The following is a 13054-nucleotide window of genomic DNA, read 5'->3' on the forward strand; positions in this document are numbered from 1 at the left end:
TACAGCGAATGTGTCAGAAACCCTAAAGGTTGACCTCCGTGGGTTGCTTTTCTCCCTGACTAGAAATTGGGATAAAACTATCGAGCTTCCAAGCAGACAGGGGATGCTGCGGGTAGAGAGGAAAGAATGAAGCAGCAGTGGAGAACGAGAATCCAAAAAACACACACTACCTATTTTAACACAGCCAGCCCTATAGCCAACTGTTCCTTCTTGGTTAAAGTTCTGTTCCTATAACTGTCACATTTTTCACTGCAGGCTTCGTGGTTCATTATTTACTTTATTTATATGGCCCCACAGAAATAATCTTTGACTAATATATTACAAGGACAACATATTATTGTATTACAAACTAGAAGAGGAGAAAATAACCATAGGAACAATAAAATACCTGCAGGAACATTGGGAAGGTTAGAAACACTAAATATGACTGCTGCAACACATAAAAAGAAATGAGGGGAAAGTACAAATATCTTAAGGAGATGGGACAAGAAACCCGAATTTTATCTGTCAGATCTTTTGTCTGGAAAATGAGGGTGATACATAGCACCATCATAAAATATGTGTGTTATTATAGAAAAGTGTCTCTAGGTGACTGCCTGGAGGTATTCACCTGTCAGAAACATATGACTGTCAAGATGAATCAGAGCTGTGTACATTAACCAGTGGGTACATTGTAGGCAGAAATATGTGTTAGCGAGGACGACTGTAGCCTTGGGTTTGTGGGCAAGAATAGGCATGCAGAGAATGAAAAGCAGAGCTAGGAAAGAGAACAAAACAAATTCCTAATTATTCTTTTCAATTGCTTATACCAGTCAGTAGCTGGGCTGAAATTTTCAAATAGGACAGGAGATGGGAAATATCAACATCAGCCAAAGTACTAACCAAAAATTCTTTTGCATATGAAAGGAAGTATATTAGAAATAATGACATCTATTTAATTTTTTTAAGGAAAGTTTACATTTGTTTCCTCAAGAACACTCAGGACTGGATTAATGGAACCAGGCAGCGTAATTAAGAAGCCTGTCTCCAGTTCCTAGGCTTTATTTACGTTTCCAAGTTTTAATAAACCAGTACACTATTTAATGATTAAGAGCAAGAAGTAGGGTCCAAGTCAATGTAAAGAGTGTGTTAAAAGCTAAAGTACTACATGCATACAGAATGTGAGACTCTTACTCCCAACACACTGTAACATTGTCTCTGGAGGGACACTCGGAGAGTGAAAGCAGAGGCAAGCAGAGGGAGCAAACAGACAGGGATCCTAGGGACAGCCCTCAAGGCCTGGGACTTGGACGATTCACCTCAAAAAAGGGATGAGTTGCCCCTTTAATACCACCGTACCAGCCCCCAAATTGGTACCAAAAATAAAAAATTAAAAAAATGTGCTGACAATACAATTATGTGCCACTTAATGACTCAGCTATATCCTGAGAAATGCGTCATTAGGTGATTTCATCTTTGTGTGAACATCACAGAGGGCACTAGACGGCTTGGCCTGCTTCACTCCTAGCTATCTGATATAACCTCCTGCTCCTGGGCTGCAAGCCTGTACAGCATGTTACTGTACAAAACAATATAAGATTAAATCAAGCACAAGAGAAAATGATGCAATCAGGAGACAGGAAACAGATGTTTGAGCCTGTCGCCAGCATAACACAACACATTTTTTACAGCAAGTTTTTTCAAAAGGAGAAAATGTACACTCTAAAATAATGATACAGAGTATACTATAGTAAATACATCGACCAGTAACATAGCAGTTTATTATCACTAAGTAGTATGTTCTGTACATAATTGTATGTGCTGTATTTTTACAGGACTGGTAGTACAGCAGGTTTGTTTACACCAGCATCGCCACAAACACATGAGTAATATTTGTAGCTATGACATCACGAGGGGATAGGAATTTTTCAGATCCATTATAATCTTATGGGACCACCAACATATGTGCAGCCCATCATTGACTGAAAGTAATGTCATTGTTGGTACATGACTATACTATATCCTCCAGGGGCCTGTAAACTCTCATCTCAGCAAGCACTATGCATTGGTTTCCCATTTCCACTTGGGAATTCCCAAGACTGAGAATTGTTTTCCCACTAGATTCTTGTATTTCTAGGGCATTCTCTGATGGGAAATGTTTGAATACATGGAAACCTTTTTGAAAGTGAGATATATGACTTCATTGAATAGTATAAAGCAGAAAAAAAATCATTTTAAAGGTATTTAATATTTAGAATGGACTAAATATTGTAAATAAAACCATATTTTTGTTTACAGATGGAATGGTGTATGAAAATATTTGTTATTTGGTGACTCAGTAGCATTTATTGAGCGTCTATCTCTAGGTGCAAATACCACACAAGGTGTTGGGGTGGAATGAGGAATAAAAATAGTGATAATAATAACTACCATTTCCTGTTTGTTATGTAACTATCTCTTTGAGCTTCACAATAACACTAGGAGCTACGTATTATTAGTTACATTTTCCAGGAGAGGAAATTGAGGCTTACCTAAACCCACCTAAATCTAAAAGGATGGAGCAAGAGTTAAGCCAGAGGTGGCCCCAGCATCTGCCGCTCTTACTCACCATGTGCACGCCTTCCTGCAGGAAGCTAATTAGCTTAGAATTAATTTCAAAATCTCTAGCAGTCAGTATCTTCTTGGCACATAGTAGACACTTAGTAAATATTTGCTAAATGAATTGAAATTGAATCACCAAATTAGTATTTTAATTTCTGCTTATTTTTATAAAGGAGTGCTATGTTGGGTGGATGTGATTGTATCAATAAATAATCATAATTTTACCAATTGCTTTGACTATTGTATTGGTCACCCTTGACACTATTACTATAGTTGTTAAGTATGAAGCTTCTAAGTAAGTAGATCTCAAGAACAAATTGCAGACTTTAGAAGTGTATATGGTGTAATTCCAGAAACTAACACTCCTTTTCCTCTACAGACAATTCATATTTTGGTATTGACTGGAGTTGCTAGAGCTTTAGAAGCTAATTTAAATTAAACCTTCTTTTAAAAAAGAAATACACTTATTCCTATAAGAGAGAAGAACTAGGAAAGGTGTGTGGTACAGGAAATCCGGGGTCCCATCCAGGTCTGCTATGGGTTAGTGGTATGACCACTGAAAAGCACACTGCTGGCTCAGTCTCCCTCCTGGGAGCATGCCCATAGGTGTGCATTTCCTAAGCTCTAAGGGTGCCCAGGAGACTTGCAACTAAGGGAGCAATGGACTGCAGCAGCTCATTCAAGGTTAACTCCCTAAGCCTGTCCCCAATTCCTCCCCACTTTTCTCTGACTCCAGGGAGCTGACAGCAGCCCCACCTAGACTGTCTCCTATTGCTTCTTCTACCCTAAGTCCTTCCTTGTTTCACTGTGTCCAGTTTTATATATATTTAAAAAATTTTAAGAAGAAAAAAAAGTACACCTCTGAACCTGCTTCTGATAAATGGTCTTCCAAGTGTAATGTAACTCCAAGACTCTCCTCTTTGGTACTCAGACGAGTTATTTAACAACAATCAATTTGCTATCTTCAACTTGCATTTGAAAGGACTGTTTCCTGCAATTGACCTGCCTAAAAATACACCTATGGTCCAGATGTTTGTGGATTTTCTTTTCTATCTTTCCTTTTCTTCACCACCATAAAAAAAATTTAATGCATACCTTTCATTTTATCCCCACTATTTCTACACTGCATAGTAAAACCTGAAATGTAAAAGCCTCTGAGGCACCAAACACAGGGCGACTCCCAAATGCCAATGTTGAGAAAGTGAATGACTTCAATGATTGATTAATCTTTTTGCAAGTCAGGTAGTTCCTAATTCTTTTCTACCAATATAATTGAAGCAGGACATGTTAGCTGACAGTGCATTAATAATGATTCCTGATGATATATTACTATATAATTTCTGATGAAAACTTGGAAGGAGTTCATAGAATTGAGTGATAGTGCTATAACAGAATATTCTTCTTTTCTATCTGCTTACTTATGTGAATAAGATTTCTCAGAACATATCTATAAAACAAGGGGCATGGAATTGATAGTAAACTTTCATTCTAGCAATAAATGATAGTCAAACATGGATATATAAACTAATTGAAAAAAATAGTTCCACTCATCTAATTAAGAAATGTATTTCTAATAAAATTTTACTATTCATAATTACATATAAAATTTTGTCATATATTTATATAGTGTCTGTTAACAATAATTATAACTCAGTGCAGAAGAAACCTTAAATATTTTGAGACTATCACAAAAAACTTTAAAATTTTAAATTTGAATATATACACATATTTTTGTTGTGGAAAGTTTGCTGGGTCTATCCATAGAAGACTTTCAGGCATATACATATATAACATTGAGAGGAAAAGAAGAAATCGAATGAGAATACAGATTTAAGGGAGAAAATTAATACTATATTATTTTTTACTGTTATAGAAGAGCTCATTAATCTATTTTTTTAAAAGGGATAAAAGCAGGTAGGAAATCAAATTAACTTGGCATTTTGCTTCCAATGAATACAGTTAGCTTTTTAAAGTGTCAAATTTACATTAAATTAGAAATTATGTCCTTTGCAAATATTTAAACTTATGATTTAAAAAATTAATAACTTGAAAATGTGTAAAGGTATCAATTGTTTATTATTATTATTATTATTATTATTATTATTATTATCTTGAAAGCTAATACAGCAAGAAAATTTGAAAGCTGCTATAGCAAAGATCTGAGGTCCATGCAAACTCTCCAGAATCTGTGTCTTTAACTGTTTCAAAACTTCGTCAGCCCAAACCAGTTTGGCTCAGTGGATAGAGCGTCAGCCTGTGGAATGAAAGGTCCCAGGTTCGATTCCAGTCAAGGGCATGTACCTTGGTTGCAGGCACATCTCCAGTAGGGGGTGTTCAGGAGGCAGCTGATCGATGTTTCTCTCATTGATGTTTCCAACTCTCTATCCCTCTCCTTTCCTCTCTGTAAAAATTCAATAAAATATATATATTTTTAAAAAAAACTTCTAGTAAAAAAAATGAACATATTGTGATATCAGGTAAAAGCTGCCATTTCAGGAAATTATCCTATTAGCACAATTAGTGCTCAGAACACTTTAAATGCAATCAACTTTAATTAAAATGACTCTTATGAAAAATCAACATTCATAAATTCCAATAACAAATTCTAGAGATTGATACTAAACCCAATTTAACATTTATTTAGTCATTTGTTCAACAAATTATTGAGCCCCTTTCCCAGCCAAGCCTGGGAGAGCCTCTGGGGACACAGCCTGGGTGCCCTGCTGGCTTACACCGCAGGGATTGAAGGTAGAGGGGCACTGAGTCTGAAGGTAATGAAGCTTAAGTTTCAGAGCTCTTCATCTGCAGGACCCTTCTGAGCCCTTTCTGAGTTGCTGACATTGGAGCAGAGACCTGAGTGAGGACAGCATTCCAGGAAGAAATAATAGATGGCAAGGCTTTGAAGGGAAATGATGTTGAGAAGGCCAAGGTTGGAGCAGAAAGATGGAAGTAGCCAGCTCATTCAGGGCCTTAGAGGCTGGGGAAGAATCTTGATCTCAACCTAAGTACAAACAAATAAGCACTGAGTTCATATTAGTTTCTCTTTTAACCATATATTTTTATTTTATTACATTTATTGGGGTGGCAATTGTTAATCAAATTATATGTTTCAGGTGTACAATTCTAATAATACATCATCTGTATACTGTAGTGTGTATTCACCACCCAAAGTCAAATCTTCCATCACCATATATTTGAGCCCCTTTTACCCTTTTCTACTCTCCTCAACCCCCTTTCCCTCAGGTAACCACCATTCTGTTGCTGTCTATGAGTTTTTGTTTGCTTGGCTTTTTTGTTCATTAGTTGCTTTCATTTTTATATCCCACATATGAGTAAAATCATATGGTGTTTTGTTTTTTTTTTACTTTATGTGTCTTACTTTGCTCAGCATGATATTCTAAAGATCTATTCATGTTGTCATAAATGACAATATTTCATCTTTTTGAAGATTGAGTAGTATTCCATTGTATATAAGTACTACGTTTTCTTTAACCAATCATCTATTGAAGGTCACTTTAGTTGTTTCCATGTCTTGGCCACCATGAATAATGCTGTAAGGGGCATGGGGGTACATATATCTTTACAAATAAATGTTTTCAACTTGTTCAGGCAAAGACCCAGAAGCAGGAATAATGGGTCATATAGGACCTCTATTCTTAATATTTTTAGGAACCTCCGTACTATTTTCCATTGTAGCTTTGTAATTTACATTTCCACCAGCTGTGTATGAGGGTTCCTTTTTCTCCAACACTTGTTATTACTTGCCTTTTTTTTTTTTTACAGCCATTCTAACAGGTATGAGATAATATCCCACTGTGGTTTTTGACTTGCACTTCTCTAATAGCTAGTGAAGTTGAGCAACTTTTCATATAACTGTTGGCCACTTGTATGTCTTCTTGAGAGAAGTGCCTGTTTAAGTTCTTTGCCTATTTTTAAATTGGATTGTTTGGGGTTTTTTGTTGTTGAGTTGTATGAGTTCTTTATTAATTTTGGATATTAACCTCTTATCAGAAGTGTTGTTTGCAAATATCTTTTCCCATTCAGTTGGTTGCCTTTTTTGTTGGTGGTTTCTTTTACTGTGCAGAGCTTTTTAGTTTGATATCGTCCCATTCATTTATTTTTGCTTTTACTTCCCATGCTCTTAAGGTCACATAAAATCTTCTCTAACAATAAGGTCCATAGGTTAGTACCTACGTTTTTTTCTATGTATTTTATTGGTTCAGGGTTTATATTTAGGTCTTTGATATCTGATTGATATTTTAAAATAGCAGCATCAATGTAAAAATACATAGAATATTTAAAATAGCCTAAAGTCGTAACACATATATATTGAAACACCGTCCCCACTCATAAAAGACAGAAATCATTGCTTTCTGTGTAAAAAGTTACTGCCTCTCAGTGGCAAGAGATATTCAGAACTACATGATTTTTAGGCTAAAGTAAAACAAAAATCCATCAATGATGATAAACATTTTTTTACTAAACAAAAAAAACAAAAAAACAATATACCCAATTTTTATTAAGTAGAAATTCTAAGGCCATGCAGTTAACAATATAATTTTTAAATAAATCTGAGATTAGTAAGTCCACAAACTAATTACTAATGAAGAACACACTTAGGGGATAGCTCTTTACAATGGTTTCAGTGCCATTGTTTTTCCTTCCTTCCTTCCTTCCTTCCTCCCTGGCTCCCTCCCTTCCTCCCTCCTCCCTCTCTCCCCCCCTCTTTCCTTCTCTCCCTCCCTCACTGGCTAACTTCTCTATTTTCTTCCTCCCTCCCATTTTCATTCCTACAATCCTAGTCTTCCTAACAAGTGGTTAGGAGTGCCTGCTTTCTGCTAGGTAATCAAGACAGGCATCAGCTTAGTAAGGAAAACAGACATCACACAAATAATTTATTAATTGCAATTGTAGTGTTAGCTACTGAAAGAGATGTTTGGAGTGCCATGGGAGATGGATGTAGAAACATGCAATTAAATGCAATATTGTATTTTAAAAAAAGAGAGAGAAATAAGCATAGAAGTATAGCAGCACAGAGAAAAGCAACTAATGCTTAAATGCCAGCCACTCGCATATAATATTTTCTTAGAACACTTAATTTTTAAAAGGCTGGGGGAAGCAGGTAATTCATTCTTTTTAATTTTTTAAAGGCTTCTTGAGTTTCTTTTAAAACTTGGCTTTGTGCAGTAGCAAAAATTCTCATAATTATTTTAATAAAACTGGGATTTTAAAAAAGTGTTTAAATTGTGTCTGAAAATCTGATTAAGACCACCTTCCTGGAAGGGCAGTGTGGGTGACACAAAGGGAGAAAGATCCTCAGCACACTGTGAATTCATTTTAAATTCTGAGACCACAATCAATTTCACACAGAGGCTCCCAGTTCAACCCACAGCCCCAGGATCAATCAAGATGTGTTTTAATTGACTGCTTTTGTCTTTAAGAAATTGTTGGATGGAAACCAACATTCTGTCATTAGTTTTATTCTTATATAAAAAAAAAAAAAGCACTTTGGTGCTTAAATACTTTAAAATGTTTTTAAAGTTTCTAATTCTGTTTTAAACGTATTAATTTTTTTTAAAATCTGTTTCTCCCTTCTGGTTTTTGCTTAATATAAATTATGTACTTAGTGCTACTCCAATGTAAAATATGGCTGGAGAAAAAAATAGCCTCTCGGTGTACAAAGGACCTGAGAATAGCAAAGGATAAAGATGTTGGTAGAAAGAGTGGATCATATTTTCACCTTGCCCTTTTCTTCTCTACGAGACAGCAGCAGGAACTAAAGAGTTAAAGGAGTGACTTTTTCCAACCTTTTTCAACTCACGGCACACATGAACTAATTACTAAAATTCTGCAACACCAAAATATATATATATTTTGCAATCTAACACACAAAAAAAGTAGGTGTAATTTTTATTCATTCACGCAGGACAGCTATTGTGTTGGCTGTTGTCATTTTTATTTTGACAATCTAAAGGAAAAGAGCTCAGTGACCCTGATTAATCAAGTATTGCATGTTTATTTTTTTGTTTGTTTGTTTTTACTCCCCACCCAATGATATTTTTCCATTGGTTTTTAGAGAGAGTGGGAGAGAGAGGGAAAGACAGAGAGAAAGATCTATTTGAGAGAAATACATCGATTGGTTGCCTCCTGCACATGCCATAACCAGGGTCGAGCCAAAGAGAAGCCTACAACAAAGGTATGTGCCCTTGACCGAAATAAAACCCAGGACCTTTCAGTCCGCAGACTGACGCTTTATTCACTGAACCAAACCATCTAGGACTGTTATTGCATGTTTTAAAAATTCTGTGGCATACCGGTTGAAAATCGCTGAGTTAAAGACACGAAAGCAAGAGGGCACCTCTCAGGACCCAATCAATACTCCAGTGCTCAGGTAGCAATCAGTCCTTCATGATGTTGGATTAGGGACTTGGGTTCATGTTGTACATGATTCTGTCAAACTTGGACCAGCACCTAAGCCTAGCTGTAGGGTGAGGACCTCCCTAAGTGTGCACTTCTCTTACCTATGGTCTCTGTAGATTTATCCCTAGAATATTTAACAGAAAACCTTCATCCTAAGATTAACCAAACCTTTAAAAAGGCAAGCATGTGCTCCTAATGATGTTTTCTTCGAAGTGTATCTTAACCTTACTTCCATAAAGACACTTTCTTCCCAAATCATCCTGAAAATTCTAGAAATTTTAAGGTATCTTGTAGACAAGTATTGAGTAAAACTGACATTCACATCAGAATGTATCTTGTCAATGGAAGAAACCCTTTCCACATAATATAGGAATGATGGGTTTTATTTGTATTATACTTATACTTTCCTAGAAGTTTTCATTTCATTACCTCAATCTTCCCCACAAATAGTGTGAGGTTGGTGCCATCCTCCCCATTTTACAGGTATATAACCATTTCTCTTTCCCAGTGATTCATAGTTTATGGAAACAAATAGAAACGTGAAGTTGGAAAATCTCCTGTACCTGCCACTTTATTCATTTGTTCAACAAGTATTTTCTAAACACAACTGTGTGTTAGGCACTATTTTAGATACTGAAATTATCGAAGTGAAAACTCATGAGTCTTACCTCTCCTTAAGAGTTTAGAAAAAGAGACAAATATTAAATAAATGCAATAAAATGTAGTCTTGCTGATGGAACCCAAAAGGAGGAAAAGTGAGTTCCATATGTGGAATCAGGAGGAGAAAGTTTCCTACAGGAAAGAATTCCACCTGTTTTGAAAGATGAATAGTGACGACAGAATGGGAGCGGACATTTCAGGAAGAGAAAGCATAAAAGTCAAATAGTAAAAGTAAATAATAAAGTAATAAAATAAAATACACAAAGAACCTCTGATATACAATACCTCATAAAGGTAAAAATAAGTATTCATTTATTAATGGACACACACTTATGTCATCCTTAATATATACCAGAGCCCATACTAGGAAAAGTGAAATAAGGCAAATTTTCCACCCTCAAACTTTAAAGAAGTAAGATACAAAGGATATAATTTCACAGAGTGATACATGCGATGAAGAACACAAACCAGAATAAGGAGGTGAGTGGTGGTAGTATCTCTGAAGAAGTAGCATGAAAACAGAGATCTGTGTGAAGACAACACGTTCAGAGAACTGAGAAAAAGGCATTCCCAGCAGGAGAGTCAAGTGCAAAGGCCCTGAAGCAGAAATTAATTTTGTGAAATTAATTTTAACTTTTTAATTTGAAAAAAAAAATTGTCTGTCTAGGATTCGTCCTGCACTGGAGGGAGCAGGAGTTAAGGCTGATTATTTTTAATCAGTCAGGATCTGGTCTGAAAAAGGAACCTATGGTAGGTAGTTCAATTGAAGGAATTTCACCTGGGGAATGTGTTACAAACATGTCAGAAAAGCTAAAAGAGAAAACAGAGGAAGGTGAGGCAGCCCAGAGATTAGGAATGGCAGAAAGCCACTCTTATTGCTAGGGCTGAAACAACACAGAAGAGGTGGTGTTATGATGCCAAAGAGCCAAACTCTCCAAATAGAAGGTGGAACCTTGGACCACAGTAGGAGCTAGAGACACACAGGCAACTCAGCCACTGCTGCTAAGGCCACAGGAACGGGGAGATGGGGAGAAATCACTTGGGTTCTCCTCTGCCAACTCCCATTTGGCTGTGCTTAACCAGAGGCCAGAAACAAGGGAGCTGGGAACTGTAGTTTGCGGGGAAGGGGGTGGGGTGGTCAGTTCCCTGAGGTACAAAGCAAGGAAGGGCAGGGAAGGGGTCGGAGAGCAAATCTAAAATCTAACTGCTAAATAACTGGCACACAATCAACCAGTTAATCATCCCAGAATTCCAGAAACAATCATTCCGTTATTATGGCCAGTTAATTCATCCTCCAAAAGTCTCTTTTCTATCCCAAAGCCACTTCCTCAGTTCAAGCTTCACTTGGGCAGCAGAAATGGTTTTATAACTTGTCTCCTTGCCTCCACTCTCCCCCACTCTAAAATGCCCTTGGCGCGGTGTAGACCTCCAGAATTCATTTTTAAATAGAGTCAATTGTGTCCCAATCTTTGCCTACAGCTACTAGTAAAATCCAGTTCCCTTTCACATCTGGCTCCAGCATATCTTTCCCCCACATCTTCCTTTAAACACACACTGTGTTTTAGCCACAAAAGAACTCAAGATTTCCCAAACTTGACATGTTCTTTCATGCTCACAGCTTTTGCTCACACTAGTTGGAATTCTCTTTTTTGAAATCCTTTAAATCCTTGTTCAGCAGCCCCTGGTAAAATGTATTATTCTATACTATATTCCAACAGCAAGTTGTTTATACTGCAAATAGAATTTACTTACCACATTTATACTGGTAATGTAGAATACTCTTTACTATATATATATTGATTTCAGAGAGGAAGGGAGAGGGAGTGAGAGAGAGAAACATCAATGATAAGAAAGAACCACTGATCTGCTGCTTCCTGCATGCCCCCACTAGTGATTCAGCCTGAAACTCAGGCATGTGCCCTAACTGGGGATCGAACCATGACCTCCTGGTTCATAGGTTGAGGCCCAACCACTAAGCCATACAGGTTGGGCAACATTATATTCTAATTTGTTTTAGAGTACAAGCAATCTCCTAGACAGGGGTCTACCACCTATATTTGTGAAAAAGTTTTAATGGCACACAGCCATGTCCATTTGTTTACTTACTGTCTATGGCTGCCTTTGCACTTCAAAGGAAGAACTGAGTAGTGACAGAGATTGTATAGTTCCCAAAACCCCAGACATTTACTCTCTGGTCCTTTAAAGAAAAAAAGTGTGCCAACTCCTATTCTTTATAATTACTTTCAAAAAATTCCTAGAACTTAGTCTATTATAATATCTGGTACATAGTAGCTGCTCTATAAATGTTAACTGAATTGTTTAGAAAGATACAAATATGCAAGTTCAAAAATAATATAAAAACAAAAGACCCTGAATAGCCACAGAAATCTCAATGAAGAAGTACAAAGTGGGAGGAATCACACAGTCTGATATAAAACTATACTGTAAGGTCACAGTGATCAAAACAGTCTGGTACAGGCATAAAAACAACATATAGATCAATGGAACAGAATTGGGAGCCCAGAAATAAAGCCATGCCTTTATGGTCAATTAATACTTGACTAAGGAGTCAAGAATGTAAAATGGGGTAAGGATAGTCTATTCAAAAAATGGTATTGGAGCCCTGCTGGTTTGGCAGGCCTGGGTTGTGGGCTCAATCCCCAGAAGGGGGCATGCAGGAGGCAGCCAATCAAAGATTCTCTCTCATCATTGATGTCTCTCTCTCTCCCTTCCTCTCTGAAATCAATAAAAATATATATTTTAAAAATGGTGTTGGAAAAACTGGACAGATACATCCAAAAAAAAAGAAAAGAAAAGAAAAGAAAGAAAGAAAAGAAAAGAAACTAGATCACCTTTTTACACCATGCACAAAAATAAATTCCAAATGGATTAAAGACTTAAATGTTATGCTCAAAACCATAAAACTCTTAGAAGTAAAATCTCTGACATCTCTCAGAGCATATTTTTTCTGATATATCTCCATAGGTAAGTGAAGCAAAAGAAAAAATAAACAAATGAGACTACATCAAATTAAAAAGTTTTTGCACAGCAAAGGAAACCATCAACCAAATGAAAATACAACCCATGAATGAAATAACATATTCACCAAAGATACATCTGATAAGGAGCCAGTATTCAAAACTTATAAAGAACTTATAATACTCAACACAAAAAAAATTCAATTAAAAAATGGACAAAGGACTGAACAGACAGTTCTCCAAGGGGAACATACAGATGGCCAATACACATATGAAAAAAAATTCAACGTCACTAATCATCAGAGAAATGTAAATTAGAATCACAATGAGATATCACCTCATACCCATCAAAGTAGCTAACATCAATAAATCAACAAACAACACGTGTTGGCAAGGATGTGTGGAAAAGTAATCTT

This window comes from Pipistrellus hanaki (assembly GCF_964339955.1).
Source record: "Pipistrellus hanaki genome assembly, chromosome: 4".
Taxonomy (NCBI): Eukaryota; Metazoa; Chordata; class Mammalia; order Chiroptera; family Vespertilionidae; genus Pipistrellus; species Pipistrellus hanaki.